The 16,696-nt window shown below is 39.1% G+C and overlaps 1 protein-coding gene across 7 annotated transcripts in view; it reads left to right on the top strand.

Annotated features, from left to right (window-relative positions):
- The first annotated feature begins 13,079 nt into the window (after nucleotides 1-13,079).
- Nucleotides 13,080-16,696, top strand: part of MET (MET proto-oncogene, receptor tyrosine kinase) — a 138,265-nt gene continuing 134,648 nt past the window's right edge. For 2 of the 7 annotated variants that reach the window (XM_045847550.1, XM_045847543.1), the window contains exons 1-2: nucleotides 13,080-13,559; nucleotides 14,836-14,919. The gene's annotated coding sequence lies outside the window, so the exon portion shown is untranslated. Of the gene's footprint in view, nucleotides 13,560-14,767; nucleotides 14,920-16,696 lie in introns of all 7 variants that reach the window. The other 5 variants (XM_045847523.1, XM_045847537.1, XM_045847554.1 and 2 more) reach the window with 3 other exon arrangements.

The raw sequence follows: 16,696 nt of genomic DNA, 5'->3' as shown, positions 1-16,696 counted from the left end.
TCTCTCTCTCTCTCTCTCTCTCTCTCTCTCTCTCTCTCTCTCTCTTTCTTCTCTCCTCCTTAAAGCAGTCCTTTTAGAATCTCTTGCAGAGCTGGTTTGGTCGAGGTGTATTCTTTTAGACTTCTTTTGTCTGGGAAGCTTCTTATTTGGCCTTCAATCTTGATTGAGAGACTTGCTGGATATAGTAGCCTTGGTTGCAGACCTCTGGTTCTCATTACCTGGAGTATTTCTTGCCATTCTCTTCTGGCTTGAAGTGTTTCCATTGAGAAGTCAGCTGTTAGCCTTATTGGGGCTCCCTTGTATGTTATTTCCTTCTTCTCCCTTGCTGCCTTTAAGATTCTCTCTTTGTCTTGAAATTTTTTCATTTTAATTATGATGTGCCTTGGGGTGGGTCTCTTTGGGTTCCTCTTGATTGGGACTCTCTGTGTTTCCTGGATTTGTGTGACTTTTTCTCTCGTCAAATTAGGGAAGTTCTCCTTCATTACTTGTTCAACCAGGTTTTCGATCCCTTGCTCTCCTTCTTCACCTTCTGGTATCCCTATTATACAGATATTATTACATTTCATATTGTCTTGCATTTCTCTTAATCACGCCTCATTCTTTCTGAGCCTCTTTTCCTTTTCTTGCTCTTTGTGGATGCTGTTTTCTACTTTGTCCTCCAGCTCGCTAATCCAATCTTCTGCTTCATCGATCCTGCTTTTCATTCCTTCTACTGTGTTCTTCAGTTCAGAAATTGTATTCTTCATTTCCTCTTGACCTTTGTTGAGAGTTTCTATTTCCTTTTTCGTGTTTATATAGTTTGCAGTGAGATTGATGTAGTTTCCCTCTAATTTCTGAAAGCTCATTGTGAGTTCATTGAACTTCCTGGTAATCATTGTTTTGAACTCACTATCTGATAGTTGAGTTGCCTCTATTTCACTTAGCATTTTTCCTGAGGCTTCCTCGTTTCCCTTCAGTTGGGGGTTGTTTCTTTGTTTTCTCATTGTTCGTGGGTTTCTTCTTTGTTCTTCTTGTTTGTTAATTTGAACTGTTCTGATTCCCTGTAATTATGGTGTGAACTTCTGTGGTAGAATTTTTGTGTGTTTCAGTGGTGCAATCTCCTTCGTGTATCCTGGTGTTCACAGCTTCCCCCTACTCTTTTTTGGGATTTTTTGTGTAACAACTGCTGATAATTATGCTTTGATCAGCACCCCGCTCAACTGCACAGAGGTTAGCAGACTCCAGCAGGATTCAAGCGTGAGGTCTATAGGTTTAAAATCTCAATTCTGGAGTCCTAGAAGAGAGAGCAGAGAAAATGAATATGTGAAAAAAATATCAGTATTTAAAATAGCATCAAACTTTTCAAGAACAAGAGTGAGGCTAGAAGATAATGAATCCTTTTCTTTCAACTTTTAGGAAGCTATAGGAGGAAGTGATGAAAACTGCCAAAACTAGGGATGTTTCCTAGGTCAGCTTTCATTTCACTTGTTTTAATTATAGTAAGAAAGTAATTTCAGGACCTCAAGAGATAAACACAGATGTGGTTTAAGCAGAACAGGACCTCTGGCAGGCATAGCTCACTTGGTCTCAGAAAGGCAAGAGGGCTTCTCCCCACCCTATACCGATGCCCATGGGCATGGTCAGCAAGTGCTTACAAGGGAACAGGTAGGAGTCCTGGGTAACATCCAAGCACCACTCTCCTCCAGGCCCTCAAGATGACATTATTGATACCCTCCATCACATGTGCTACCTCGTTTAAGATAGGTTTAATGTCTCAAATTAAACTTGGTTCCCCCTGGCCCCCCTAGTCCCCATGGATGAGAAAAACTCTCAACCAAGACATGATCTGCTTGGGGAGAAAAGATGGCCAATCTCTCAAAGGAGAAGGGCCACGAGCCTTTTCCTCAATTGGCTCTTATTGGGTTCAATTTGCACAGGAATACAGGTAAAACTCATCAATCATTGTCAGGCAGTAAGGATCAAACAATAGATAACATACAAAGAACTACTGAGGGCTTATTCTGAGTCAGGGTCAGTTTGCTAAGGGGCCATAAAACTTTGGGAAACAAACTCATTTCTTGCTCGGACCCTTATTAGAAAATTGAGAGCATCTTTAGCAAAGCATGTTTCACAAGATTTTACGTATTCTTTCATAGGCCTGATCACCCCAGGGAACCCACCCTTTCTAGCACAGGGCTGCACCACCCTCTGTCATTGTTTCAGGCTTAAGTCAGGCAGGGGAAGTAAGGCAGTCAAGAGACTAGGAGACTTCTTCCAGGCAGAATGAGTACTTAGGCTATGTCAAAGCTGAGGGGCAAGTGTCCATCACCCCCTTTTGCTATAGCCCCCCAAGTTTTTCCTGAGCGACCTCTCGTGATCGTGCCTATCTTAGGTAGTCCCTCCCTTGAGGAATCTTACCCATCATTGGCTAACTGATTATGCACTTGGGTCCACGCTGGGTGAAGTAAAAGGGGTAGAGGCAGCACCCCTGCCAAGGAGATAAGCTTTGTCTCCTTAGTGGCTCCATATGGTCCAAAGGTCACTCACTCAGCCTTATCCATGGCGGGGTTACAGCTTCTGAAAACAGGCAAGGTGGTTCCCAACAATATCAAATCCCAATTTTTTTGCTTCATGTGAGACACTAAGTAGTGGATACCTTTTGAATATCTAATAAAAATAGCTAGTAAGCATGTTATCTTGACAAAGAGAAACTTGTCATAAGAATTTTATGCATACCACACGACTCTTGCTTTTTGCAATATGTATAATATGTCTTTTGGGGAGAAGACACCATCTCAGTGTGACTTCCTTAAAAATAATAGACGGTGTCACAGTTTCTTAATCTCATTTGTTTCCCAGGAGGAAGAAAAGATTCTTAATTACACAACATGGGTCTAGGGTCATTAGACCCTTAAGGGGGTTGTATATGAAGGCTCAGTAGCCACAGCCCAACCTCCCACTTCTGCTATGCTTGCAGTTCATGGACAACAGAGCTTAATTTCTACACTTGCTTATTAAAAATTTTTTAAACTTTTATATATATATATATATATATATATATATATATATATATATATCAAGGTTTTTAGGCAAACAAATTAGAAACATACTATTTCTTAAGCCTCACCTAACCAAACTAATGCAAAGCTGGGTTATTCTGTATTTGCAGTGAGGCAGCCCCTTCTGAATACACAACACTCTAAAAGATGTAAGATCTCCTACCTCCCTCTGTCCTTAGTGATAGCTTTTTTAATTTTATTTGCCTTAATGCCTTCTGATCCACAAAGCAGAAGACAGAATAAAAACATAAAATTAATATATCATTAGGTCATGCAATCAACAACAAAAAAAGCTAATTGTAGTATAGTGCAAAATACATTAAATTATGTGTATGATGTACCACTAAAAATCAGATGAAGCAACCTATCAGCTTGCTCAGAGTGTGGGACAGGGCAGGTTGAGAGAGGGCTGGCTGGACAGTAATAGAAGTTTTCCTACATTAGATTTGGACCTTATAACATCAGCCATAGTTTGCCATGCAAATATAATAAGAAGGAAGGCCATTCCCACCAGAGGAATAGACAATGCCAATACTATTGCCCTTCTTGGCAAGACTTCCACACTGCCTACTTCGTGGCACTCTTCTTGGAGTAGAAGACACCTGTGTTCTCCTTTTTTAGCTTTGAAAGAAATGTTAAAAAGCAGAACAAACACAAGAAAGTACTCCTCAGAGCGCATACCTTTCTAGGTCATCTCATTTCTCAATACTGGCAATAAAGTTAATATCTTTCTTTTATCATTCTTGGACCTCTACCCTTTCCACAGGGCAGGAATGGATGAAGAGCAACTCAAAAGTTTATTCTAGAGTTCTAGACAGCATCCCTCACTTCCATTCTTAACCTGTTCATGATAAGATCTTCACTGAGCCAATGACATCAGGATCTCTGTCCCACAGCTGATTTTTTAATAAGAATGGCTCCACCTGCCAGTGGGAAGAACACCTCTTCCCTGCCATAATCTACCCTGGTCCTCCCTCCCTGTCTCCAAAGCACCACATATCTTTCATGTCTGTCTTTCTGTGGCCCAGATAGTTCTAGAGCACTAGGTTATATTAAAATGTTCACATACACTGTGGAAAACAGTATGGAGATTCTTCAAAAAATTAAAAATAGAACTGCCTTTTGACCCAGCAATCCCACTTCTGGAAATATAGCCTAAGAATCCTGAAACACTAATCAGAAAGAATATATGCACTCCTATGTTCATAGCAGTATTATTTATAATAGCCAAGGTCTGGAAACAGCCAATGTGTCTATAAGTAAATGAGTATATTAAAAAAAGCTGTGGAACACTTACACAGTGGAATTCTACACAGCTGTAAAAAAAAAGAGGGAACTCTTAACTCTTTGCAACAGTATGGATGGACCTGGAAAATATTAGGCTAAGTGAAATAAGCCGGTCAGAGGAAGACAAATACCATATGATTTCACTCATATGTGGAATCTAATGAACAAAACAAACTGATGAACAAAATAAAACCAGAGACATGGGTGCATGGTTACACGGAAAAACTGACAGATCTCAGAGGAGAGGGGAGTGAGGGGGACTGGAAGAGACTAGCCAAAGAACACATATGCCTATATGCAAAGCCCATGGACACAGAGAACAATGTGGTGAAGACCAGGGTGTGGTAGTGACTGGGGGAGGGGGACTAAGAGGGAGGCAACAGAAGACATCTATAACAGTGTCAACAATAAAAATTAAATAGATAAATAAATAATTTTAAATATGTACACATACCAAAAGATTTCTTTCAACAACATAGGAAACAAATGTTGAATTTTCTTGAAATTCCTCATAGCTATCCTAACAACTTCTCCTATTTGGACACATTAAGATCATTATTATGCACTAGTATTACTATCAGGAAGTCAGGGGTTAAACAACAAACTCTCAAAATCAAAATAATTTCAAGCGATAAAAAGTTTTGAGTAAAAAATGTAGTGTTTTTAAGGAGTTCTATTTGAAAATACTCTTCAGTTGTAGCTTTAAAAAGATTCAATCAGGAACACAGAACACTATGAGTGTTATTGGAAAAGGAACTTATGATAGGAATTAGTACTCAATTGTAGAAAGTTCTGGGAAGGTAAATATCTGCAAAATGTAGTTGAAGGAACAGAAAAATCACAAACAAGTCAAAAGTTGCAGGAAGCTGTGGAAGCCAACACCTACTGCTGCTGGGGTTTGACCACAACAAATATGAAAGGTTGTTGGCTCTTCCTGGCTGCCACCTCTGTAAAGTGTCAGCAAATCATCCAGTGGAGGCCTGGGATCTCTTTTGGTGACCAAGGCCAGCAATAGGAAGGAGGGAAGAGCAAGAACAAAAGGAAAACCAGCAACACCCCTGGGTCCAACAATAACCTTTAGCACATATTGACAACTGCTTATCTTCTGCCTCCCAGAACTCACACAGCTTCCCTTTGGACCACCTTCAACCTGGAATTATTGTACACGAAGAAAGACAGTGTGAAAAATGCAGTGCTCAACATAACCAATTGGCACGTTGGTGTGTTGACATAACTACCAGATCTGTCACAACTCACTGTACAAAGACACACAAATATTCCACCTCAAGCTTAACAAGTCCAACATAAACTTATCATTATGCCCAACTTTCTTTAAACAACAAAGAAATATATAAAACAAAAAAAAAGCAACCTTTCTGAGTATGGCTCAATTTCTATTACCACTAAGTACTCCTATATTATCCACTCCCTGGGCATCTGTCAAACTTTCCTCCCTGCCCTGTATCCCAGCAGTCCCTGCCTTACATCAGGCTTTCATCATTGTTTCCCTACATTAAAGAAATAGCCTTCCCTGTTGCCACCCTGCCTGCAGTCTCACTCTGCTCCAAAACTTCCATTAAACCAGACTGATCTTTCTAAAATGTAAAATTCCAATTATTTTTACTTAAAATATTTTAGTAACTCTTTATTACCTACCATACAGATTTTCTTTCTTGGTATTATATATAAGAATCCTCATATTCTGATCCTCACCTACCTTTTTAGTACCATTTCCTGCCCTATCCCCAAACACTGTCCTCAACTGTTCTGAATTACTTACAGAACCCTGAATATATGATTATTTCAAGCCTGTGTGTGTGCTCCCTCTGTTAAGAATTCATTTCCTCAGCTGCATTCCCCTGAAAATACAGTTGTCTGGCAAACTCCTGCTTATCCTTTCAGATGTGGTTCAAACACATCTGGCAAGGTGGCCTCCCTTGCAGTGTCTTCAATCTCTCCTCACCTCCTCCCAAACACCACAGTTAGTCCATGGCACACATTCTCCTAACAGCAGGTTAGCACTTGCCATGCTGCACCAAGTCTGCTGATTTACATGTGAGTTTCCCATGCTAGATTATGAACCCCTCAGTGTGAACGACCACATCTCATCCATCTTCGTAGCCTCAAATATTAACACTTCCCTGGCACATGGTAGGGGCTCAATAAACATTTGGTTAAAAATTAATTGATGGATTATAAGACCTGACATGTTTAAGTATTTAGTCCATATTTATAACTGCTTCCATACAAATTATGATTCTCATAAAATATAGGTTTCTATTTACAAAAAAAACAGATTAATTTGGGGGTAATTGAATAAATGTCAATAGCCAAATATTGAAATTCACTCTAATCTTGAAATGGCTCTAAATCATATGACCTCATTGATCAGATTAATAAGATTATTTCTAAATCTGAATTTCACTGTTTTAAACATGCTTTTGACCTGCCATTAGAACACAGAACAACAAAGGAAACATCTGGTTTTTCTTGACTTGGGGGTGACAAATTCATTTGTTAACAGTAGCAATGGGAGAGCCAACAGTACTTGATAACAGCTCTAACATGAGAGCTCAGGCCAAAACAGATGGCCCAGACACTTCAGGGAAAGCTTTAGAAAGATGTCTTCTCTAATTCAGGTTACACATTCTCTGAAAATTCCTTCAACATAAGCACAAAAGTTTGCAGATGATTTTATTGGCCTTGACAGCTCTGTCTGGAAGTTTGTTTGCAATTGCCTCTTGGGGGCAGTTTGGTTGAATTTTGTTTTTCAAAGTAAGTAAAGGCAGGAACATTTATAATATATCAGTGAATTGGAAATTTGAAGCAGTTTGCATCATTGCTGACTTTCTGAGCATTACCCTTGACTGGTCACAATTTGTCTGTGCTATTTTTTAATGTGCTATTTTTTAAATTCTACATTGACAAACCAAGTTTAATCCAGAGTTTTTGCCATTTTTTCTGTGTGTTGTGAACCCACATTAACAATCATACTTAGACTCTAAGGTTGTTAAACAAAAGGTTGAAATCTGGCCAGTGCAAAAGTAGTGGAACCATCTTTATTATACACATACTTCAGCATACATTAACTATGTGTAATAGTTACAGTGATTCTAGTCAAAGTTTGCAAACATTCCACCATTTTTCCAATGCCACTAAGATCTATATATTACCCCTTAAACTATTAAATATTGTAGCCATTTCTAAATTCTCTAATTTACTTTTGGACTCACCAAATATACTATCCCTAAGTTGATTATTGGAATAGAATGAAGAATTTTATCATATTTGGACAAAACAATAGTAATTAAGAACCACATTCTGGAGTACTTTCTTTGTAATGTAATGTCCCATTATATACAATACAACTGGCAAATTGTTTGATATATTTGCTTTGAAATGACTGGTTCCAGTAAAATTTCGGTTGATACTTAATTTTTTAATATCATTTTCATCAGGCTTTGGAACTTTTTTTATAGCTGAAGAAATTGATGCACAGGGGTGCCAACACACTCACTTGTCAAGTTAGCAGTAAAAGTTAGAATTGCAGTAATTACACAAGCAGACACACTAACATACACATTTTTAAAGGGCTAACCATAAATGAAAGCTAATCAATGGAGGATACATGTTTATTATTGTTAGTGCATTATTTCCCAAGATAGGCTAATTAATCCATTTATGTTAGTGCCAAACAGTTTAAATTAACAGATGGAATGAATATACTAGTTGGGAAGTAATGCTATACTGTGCTATATAAAAAGGAAAGATTTTTCCAATTGTTTTCCAAAATACTTTTATAATTTACCACAAGGGAAAAGATGAGAATGGAAAAGAAAAGAAAAAAAATTAACAGGGCATCAAGGAGGGAATTATTGATAGGATAATTATAAGGGCAGCCCTTCTACAAATCATTGCCTTTATTTTTCATCTTCTGAGAAGACAGAGGCTCTCTAAAAGACCCTCTCTTAGGACTCTGGACCCTCTGTCATCTGGGGCTTCCCTTTGTCTCTCATATTTCCTATGCACTCAAAGGACAATGCAGGGTTCATAAAAACAGAGACACTGAGGAAGCCAGTTGTCCAGTTACACAGAGGATTCCAGTTGTCCAGCCTATGGACAACACAGGTGGTGCAAGCACCATTATTCTGAACAGCAACATCCTATCCCCAAGGGTCAAACAGAGGATAGCCATGCCTTAAGTTGCAGAGAAGAAACGAAAATGGGAGGAAGCCTTAAGTTCTGCTGCTCTATGTTAAATACCTGCATCATTCACCACAGGAGGAGGAAGAGTTGATAAATATTGCAGTGGGAAGCACAGTTCTGGAAAGAGACAGACAAGCCAGTTGTGTGACTAGGGATAAATTACATGATTTCTCTGAGCCTCATTTCCCTGGATGCAAGCTAGAGCATGATGTCCGTCTAGAGTTTTGTTACAAGGATGAGGACATAAGTATAACTCAAACACATGACAGCTACATAGTAGACATTTAATAAATGGGAGCTGAATACATTATATCTTTGCACATTTTATAAGAGAGGCAATAAGCTGGATGTGAAAATGAACCAAATCAATAACAAAATTGCTGCACATTTGGAGACGAGAATTTTTTTTGAGAATTTATTTTTAATTGTCCTGCCTCGAGCCTCCTAGGCCTTTTGATTAAAATCGTGATACTTAGGCTACAAAAACATAGCTGTCTTGTACTTGTCCTTAAAATTGAATAAGTTTAGTTATATTTTTTGATAACTTACCTTCATGTTTTATTTTTCAAGAACCACAGCAAGTGACCAATAAAAGCGGTTCAGACTGAAATTACCCTGTTCTAACTCTTTGCAGCCAGCATTTCCATTTTTAAAGGTGAAGTTTCCCAAAGTATGTTACTTATTAAACTAATTTTATATAAAATTGCTACTGAAACTGTTAAGAGGGAAAAGGCATGTTTTTGTTCTGTTAGTTTTTCCATGTGGATTTTCAGAATCTTCAATATTCTAATGTGGATAATGTATCTCTAAAAGATAAGAGGATTCCTATATCTCCAAAATGTATTTTCCCACTGAAATTATTTGAGGAACCATCCATCACCTGAATTATTCTTCTTGTCCTTTGCACATAAATTTCCATAACCACAATAATTGTGGCAACAGAATCAGGGAGTTGGAGAGAGATGAGAGAGAGAATCCAAGAATAAATACCTTAAGACAGGTGTCACAAATCCTAATGCCTACAGGACAAAGTGACACCAAAACCAAAAGTAGGCTGGATTTATAAGAGAAGATGGTAAGACCATGGCAAACTGCAGAACATACATTCTTTCTACTGCAGTTCAAACTTAAAAAAAAAAATTCTGTGGGCCATGCATGTCTGTGGGCTCTACCTTCCACAGTCTGCCAGCATAAATCAAGATTGCTTTCATTTTTGTTTCAAAAACAGCACCATATGAATAAATTTAAGAGTACCTTCTAAGATCCAAATTTTAATGTGAAGAAGGGAGAGCAGAACAAATGTGGCAGGACACTGCTGTTCCTCTTCCCCTTGACCATGGCTACCATTAGGCCTGTCTTAGGGTAAAGATCTGAAGAAATCCTGTTTATAGCTTAGCACTCTGTTATCCACAAGTATGTGGATAAGGACAGCACATGCCTTTAAAGCACTTATATTTTATCAGACATCATTCCATGTGCTTTGCTTATAGCTAGCTCCTCATTTCATCCTCCAGTACTACTACTATTATCCTCGTTTTACAGATAAGGCGCAGAGAATTTAAGTCACTGGCCTATAGTTATATAGCTAGCAAGCAACAGAACTTGGATTGTAATCCAGGCTAACTATAAAACCCAAACTCTTAATTATTATACTAAACTCAGTCTTGGACAGTCTTGTTCCCCATTTGAGGGGTATATCAGTTTTGAATGTTTTGGGCTGCAGAAAACAGAAACCCTAGCTAACATAGTATTTTTCCACAATACTAACTGTTTGTAACTAACGTCTTAGTATTTTTCCACAAAACAAGAAATCTGGAAGCAAGTGTCACCTGGCATTGGTGCTGTAGCTCAGCAATGTCAGAGCCGGCATAGTTGATAAGTGGCTATCACTCTGCTGGGCATTATATATGGAATCAAGAAAGCAAGAAGTGGGGGAGAAATGCAGACAACTGTAATCAAACAATAAAATAATTTTTTAAAAGAAAGCAAGAAGTAGGAAAGGGTGGCACTGGCTTATTAGGTTCCTTTAATCAGGAAACTAAACTCTTGCACAGAAATCCCCAACAAACTTCAGCTTAACCTTATTGCCGGAATGAGATCACATGGCCATGTTTGGCTGCAAAGGAGTCTAGGAAAGCAAGCATTTCTCCTTTCCAGCCCCAAGAATGGAGGCAGAAAGGGAATAATTGGTTAGGAACAAGAGTTGGCTTAGCCAACCACAAAGGTTTGCTTTGGTTAGGAAAATACCAACAGAACCTCAGCATACAATGAGTCACTCATGCCATGAACCTAAAGAAAGTTAAACAGCAAATATTGAAGTTTGCCACAAAACCAAAGCTGATTTGTACAACTCCTATTGCCTTTTTAAAGTATCTGCTTGTATCCATTTCCAAATATGTTAAATGACTTCTACTTCTTTTCCTGATCAAACTTATTCAGGTGATGTTTACAAACTAATTATTTGATTCTCACACACACAGACACTTTTAAGTATGCTATTCTTAGTTATGTTATTTTTATAAACTCTTATCTCTTTATTTATGGTTAACCAATCAAAATGACAAATTCAATTTACTTTTACAATTGGATTGAAATTTTTTAATAATTAGAAAGTAGAAAGTTGAAATTTTTTAATAATTAGAAAGTATATACATGAAAGTATATAACATGTTACTTGAACTTACACTGTATTTTATTTTCCAGTTTGCATTGGCTTTTCTGGCTCTTTCCACCACTTTAATTGTATTTTTTTCTTTTATATTTTTACCATGGCACACAAACTCAGAAAACCTGTTAAGGCAACTACATAATGCAATCTAAAAATCCAGTTAACATATTGCTATGGAAACTAGGAAATAGAAACAGCACTCTAATCATTCCTTTGCACAACTATGGCTAGTTGTGTGTGTGTGTACAAGAGTTCATTAGTTTATTCACCTTTACTGAAAGTTGCTACTGAATCCAAAATCTGTAATTGACCTGTCCATAAATAGGACCAGTACCCTCGAGCCATTAAACTAGCATTTTAATATGAGCCATAGTCATTGTTAAATTATGCCATTTGGTATCAAGAAATCTTTGGAGGAATGGATTGCTTATTTGGCCAGGCTGCTGCCTCTTGGCATGGTGTGAAGAACACCTGACTGGGATTTGAGAGCTGGAGTCTAACCTGTCTCCTCTTACTAACAGCTGTGTGATCCTCTCAGGACCCTTAGACACTCAGTTTCCTCATTTGCAAAATGCTTCAACACAGGGCTCTACTATTATGCAGAGAATTTTCCTTTTCTATAAAATTGAGGAATCATGAGGTAATCACTTTTGAGGACTGAAATTGCTCAGTGCAGTCCCTGGTAAAGTGGCACATAGTAAGCTCTCAGGAAAATGCTAACTATTCTTACAACATTTTTCTAATTTCAAGAATACATTATTGATTTTGTTATTATAGTTGTCCCACTTTTCCCCCTTTGCTCCCCTCCACTTGGTACCCTGCTTCACTCCAGCAATCCCCCCACTTAGTTCATGTCCATGGGTGGTACATATAAATTCTTTGGCTTCTCCATTTCCTATACTATTCTTAACCTCCCCCTGTCTATTATGTACCTGCCAATTATGCTTTTAATCCCTACACCTTTTCCCCATTTTCTCCCTTCCTTCTCCCAGCTGATAACTCTCCAAATGATCTCCATACCTATTTTTCAGTCTGTAGTAAATAATTCTAGAAACTGTATAATAAACTGTTCCACGACTATAAGTATCTAACATGCTATTATCTAAACGAGCCCTTAGGAGAGGTGGAAAGGAGAACACGAAGTCCTAACAGGCAGTGCTCTTCCTCAGATCCTGTTACCTGTGTTTTTTTTCTCTGGAAGGTTAATGTCAATTTTTATATTGACGTGTGAGATATAAAAAGTTATCCTAACACAGTCTTAATACAACTCAACAAGCCCTCAAACTTTTCAATCATAAGATTTCAACATTCAAGAATTAAACTTTTGTTCTGTTTTGCTTGTTCATTGATGTTTGCCTAGTTATTTAATCAGCCTGTTTCCTGCTATAAAAAAAAAAAAAAAGAAACTGAGGTTTCCTCAGGGTTAAAGTCCTGTGTTTGTGTTGTTCTTCCTTCCAGAAACTCGAATTATTATAGTAGGGGATAATCGCTACATAATAAAATCATTGGACAATTCGTCCATCCACTCCTACCTCTGCCTCTGACAATGAATTCCTTGTTTATGTAGTTCCAACTATTTCTCTACCCGGGTCAGTGCCTGGCTTTAACCAAGACGTGGGAGAGGCAAAACCTCGTGTTCTTCCCGCCCGCAGAGCGCAGAGTGTGCACTCCCGGTGACGCTCGTTGTGCGAGTGCCAGGAGGGGGAGACTTGGTCCGTTTGTGCGCTGCTGTGCTAACTTCAAACTGCCCAAGCTGGGGGAGAAGAAAAGGCGCGGCTAGGAAGAGAAAACTCCACCTAAAAAGTTTCACCTTGTGGGGGTGGGGGGGTGGGGGGAAGGGTGGGAGGAAACGCAACCCCTGCGGGGCCAGGCCAGGCATGCTTGCTGCAGGAAGGGCGGGAGCCGATTTCCCCCTCTGGGTGGTGCCAGTTAGCACCTCATTATTCCTGGACCCACCGACGAGACCCACGGACAGCAAGCCAGACAGACGAACACGTGCTGGGGCGGGCGGGAGGCCGAGTGCCTGGGTCGGGTGGCGGGGCGTGCCTCCTGCCTGAACGCGCCCGGGCAGCCGCGGGCCGCGCGCACCGATCCCTGGCTGAGTCACCGACTGGTCAGCTTGCGAGTGGGAAGGGGCGGAGGGAGCGCTGCTGCGGCTAGAACAGACGCTCGTTGGGCCCTGCTGCAGGTGACCCGAGGCTCTCGCCGAGGGCTGTGTGACCACATGCAGAGCCCTCCGGAGGGCACGAACCAGATGCGGGAGGACAGCTGACTTGCTTCGAGGAGGCGGGGACGCGCTGAGCGCACGGGTGGTCCCTGCGCGGACTTACTTCTTTGCTGCGGTTCCTGGCCACCACAAGGTAAGACTACAACCCCTTCAGATCCCGCACCCCACCCCTCGCCCCAGCGCTTCTGCTCTCTTTGTTCCCAAAGAGATCTGACTACTCTTCTAGAAGGCAAGACCAAAGAGGTAGGCGAGAGTTTAGAGTCTTTAGAAACTCAAGGGATGTGGTCAGGGGGCAGGTCGAAACCAGAATGGGGCTTTTCATTTTAGGGGTTCACTTCTGATGGCCACCTGTATGACTCAGAAGAGAGAGGCTCTGGGGTAGGCGGTTATGTTTGTCTGTTTATGGCCAGGCAAGTTTCAGGGCTGTGATCTGACTCAGCCCTTACAAAAGAAATCCAGTCACCCTGGCCCAAGGTGATAACAGCTGACAAGTTTCCAACCCAGAGGCTTCCTTGTTCCTAACCCTGCTTTATCTGTTTTATGTGGGGGTCCTTCCAAGAGACAGATGTTTCTGTGAAGGACTGAAATCTTCATTTCTGGCAAATACACAGGACTTGTGATCCATCATTTTCAATTGTACCTTAGCTCTTTGCTGGGTCTCTGTAGAAGAAATCTATCTTATTAAGTAAAACAGATTATAACCAGAGGTCAGATACTCTGGCTAGTACTATATCCACCCCAATAATTAAAGCACAGATGAAAGTATTTTCACTGACTATTGCCAATGCAGAATTTACAACGTACGGTTTCACATTTCATACCTTTTATGTTCCAAAAGAGCCATTTATGAATTTGGCAGTTGAAGAGGGTTCCAGTGGCTTATGCAGAAATAGTTGACCGATGTATTTTACCTTATCACAGTTTTGTGTTCAAAGGAGCCCTGGGGTAGAATGAAATATTGTCAACTCTCTTAGACATAATAATCAGGGTACTTTAATTGCCAAGTTAAGGTGGTTAATATATATTGAGGATTGTAAAAACTGACATTGGAGAGAATATAGACTATCTGGACCCTCTCCTGAATTTTAAGAAGACTGTTCACATTTTGTAGAGTTGGGTGGAGGTTATTCCGTCCTTTCCATCTGCCGGACACATGCATATTGCCATGCAAATGGATTTAGAAAACACATCATTTTCCTTTACAGCTAAATTATTATAGCTGATTAATGATTTTTTTCTGTGTGAAGATGATCTGAAAGTAATGTACATCATGTTTCTCTGTGCTACTGGGCCATAAATTGTGCTTTTATGTAAACTAAGTGTTGCTTGGATTATTTACAGGTACATAGCTTTCCTTTCTAGCTCTAAGTGCATTGAGCTTTGTTTTAACATGTGAACTTCCATAACAGAAGAGAAGTGAGGTGCTTTGGTTCCAATCATAGCCTGCAAGTCTGGTGTATTCAGACTTGAGTTTTTGAACTGCTGAATAACAGGTAAAATTTATGTCACTCGTAAGAAATTTTTGTAGTATCAAAAATGGGTCTGATTGCCTATAAAATATACTGTTGTTTTTAAAAAGTCTTTTTAAGTTTCACACTTAACAGTGCATAAGTCTATAGTTATTGACCTAAATATATTTTGATTGTTATGAAATTTATGGTATAAAAAATGATATGCTGACTACTGCTTTTTCAAAGATTGCTTTGTTCTTAATACATCAAAAATAGGGGTTTACATTAGATGTGCATTCCATGCTTTCAGAATTAGTGGGTGAAGTTTATCTGAATGATAAAGATGTACAAGATTAGCTAAATCAGTCAATATGAAAGCTCATAACTAGTGTTTTCATGAGGTGTAAACCACGATAAAAGAAAAATGACACTTTTCTTAGCAGGAGAAATACTCATCTTACAAATTCATTTTAAGACTATATAAGCATATGTTCCACTACAATCTTACATTTTTTAAATTTGTTTTAATGAGGATTAGACTAACAAATGCATTTCAGAAATCAATTTCCTCAGATGTTAGTAAAAAAAAAAGTCCAAAATAGAATTAGTCTAATTTTCCTTTTACAAATCTATACAATAATCTTAAATAAACTTTCTCACATATGTGGTCATCTCAAAATAAAGTGAATAACTCAAAAAGACTAACATTCTCTGAGGACACATGCCATTCTGTAGATGCACCAATGATGATGGTGACACACCTATGATGAATACATAGCTCCTTACACCTTCAGAGCACCTCCTATCTCTCTACCCCTTTCCTCCTCTGCGCTTTCCTTTGATTTGACCACAGCTACTTCCAAGCCCTTGTGTGCCCCCATTTCTCCACTCCATTTTAATGTTTCTTCATCACTGTCATTAGGCTTAATGCTTCTCGCCAAAACCATCTCTGTTTTCTTTTCCCCCATCATTCCTAATATTTCCTTGAGCTACTGCATTTGTTTTGTTTATGGGATACCAGATTTCCTAATTGTCCTGCCTTAAGGGGAAAAAGTATGCAGGAACTCAAGTGCCAGGGAGTTCACCTCACTGGTGTATGTTGAAACTTTCATCTTTGACTCTGAGCCCTCAGGACAGAATTTCTTCATGGGTTTTGCTCAGTGCAAAATAAATAGTCACTTCTTATTAATAAATGGTGGATATACTGACTAATGTCAATTCAGCATCACTTTGACTTAGTAGACACTGAGTTGCTGCCAGGCCCACATTTCCCTTGCCAAAAATAGCTAAGTACAGCATGTAGAGTGTTATATGTGTTTAGGTCTAGGTGAACATTTTTTAAAAAGGAAGAAATTAAATCTCTGCCCTGGAGGAATTTACAATCTAAATATAAAGATATATAACACACATATAAAATGGAACAAAGATCCACAATTATTAAGGGTACATCACATGAGAATGACATTGTTAGAATTATCCCATTTGCTATTAGAATTTTACTTTTCAATCAGAATATTGGAACCTAAAGACCTCTTAATATTTTCAAGCCACATCTTTGTGATACTATAACAATCTTACAATATAGGCAATATCTTAACCTCCCTGTGTTATAGACAACAAAATAATGTGCAAGAGCCTAGCTCTCATGCTATCTGAACAGCACTGTACAGTCTCTGCCTAATCAATAAAGGTTAACTATTTGAAGCATTTCCACTGCGAAGTAGGTTGGGACCCTTAGGTTAGTGATAAATGATGAATATACATTGCTTGTCTCTAGGGTTTTTCTCACCTTCTATTTCTCCAGTTCTTTTTCTCACTT

Source organism: Phyllostomus hastatus, unplaced genomic scaffold, assembly GCF_019186645.2.
Source record: "Phyllostomus hastatus isolate PE091 unplaced genomic scaffold, TTU_PhHast_1.1 phas_contig_118, whole genome shotgun sequence".
Taxonomy (NCBI): Eukaryota; Metazoa; Chordata; class Mammalia; order Chiroptera; family Phyllostomidae; genus Phyllostomus; species Phyllostomus hastatus.
This window is presented reverse-complemented; position numbering and strand designations above follow the sequence as displayed.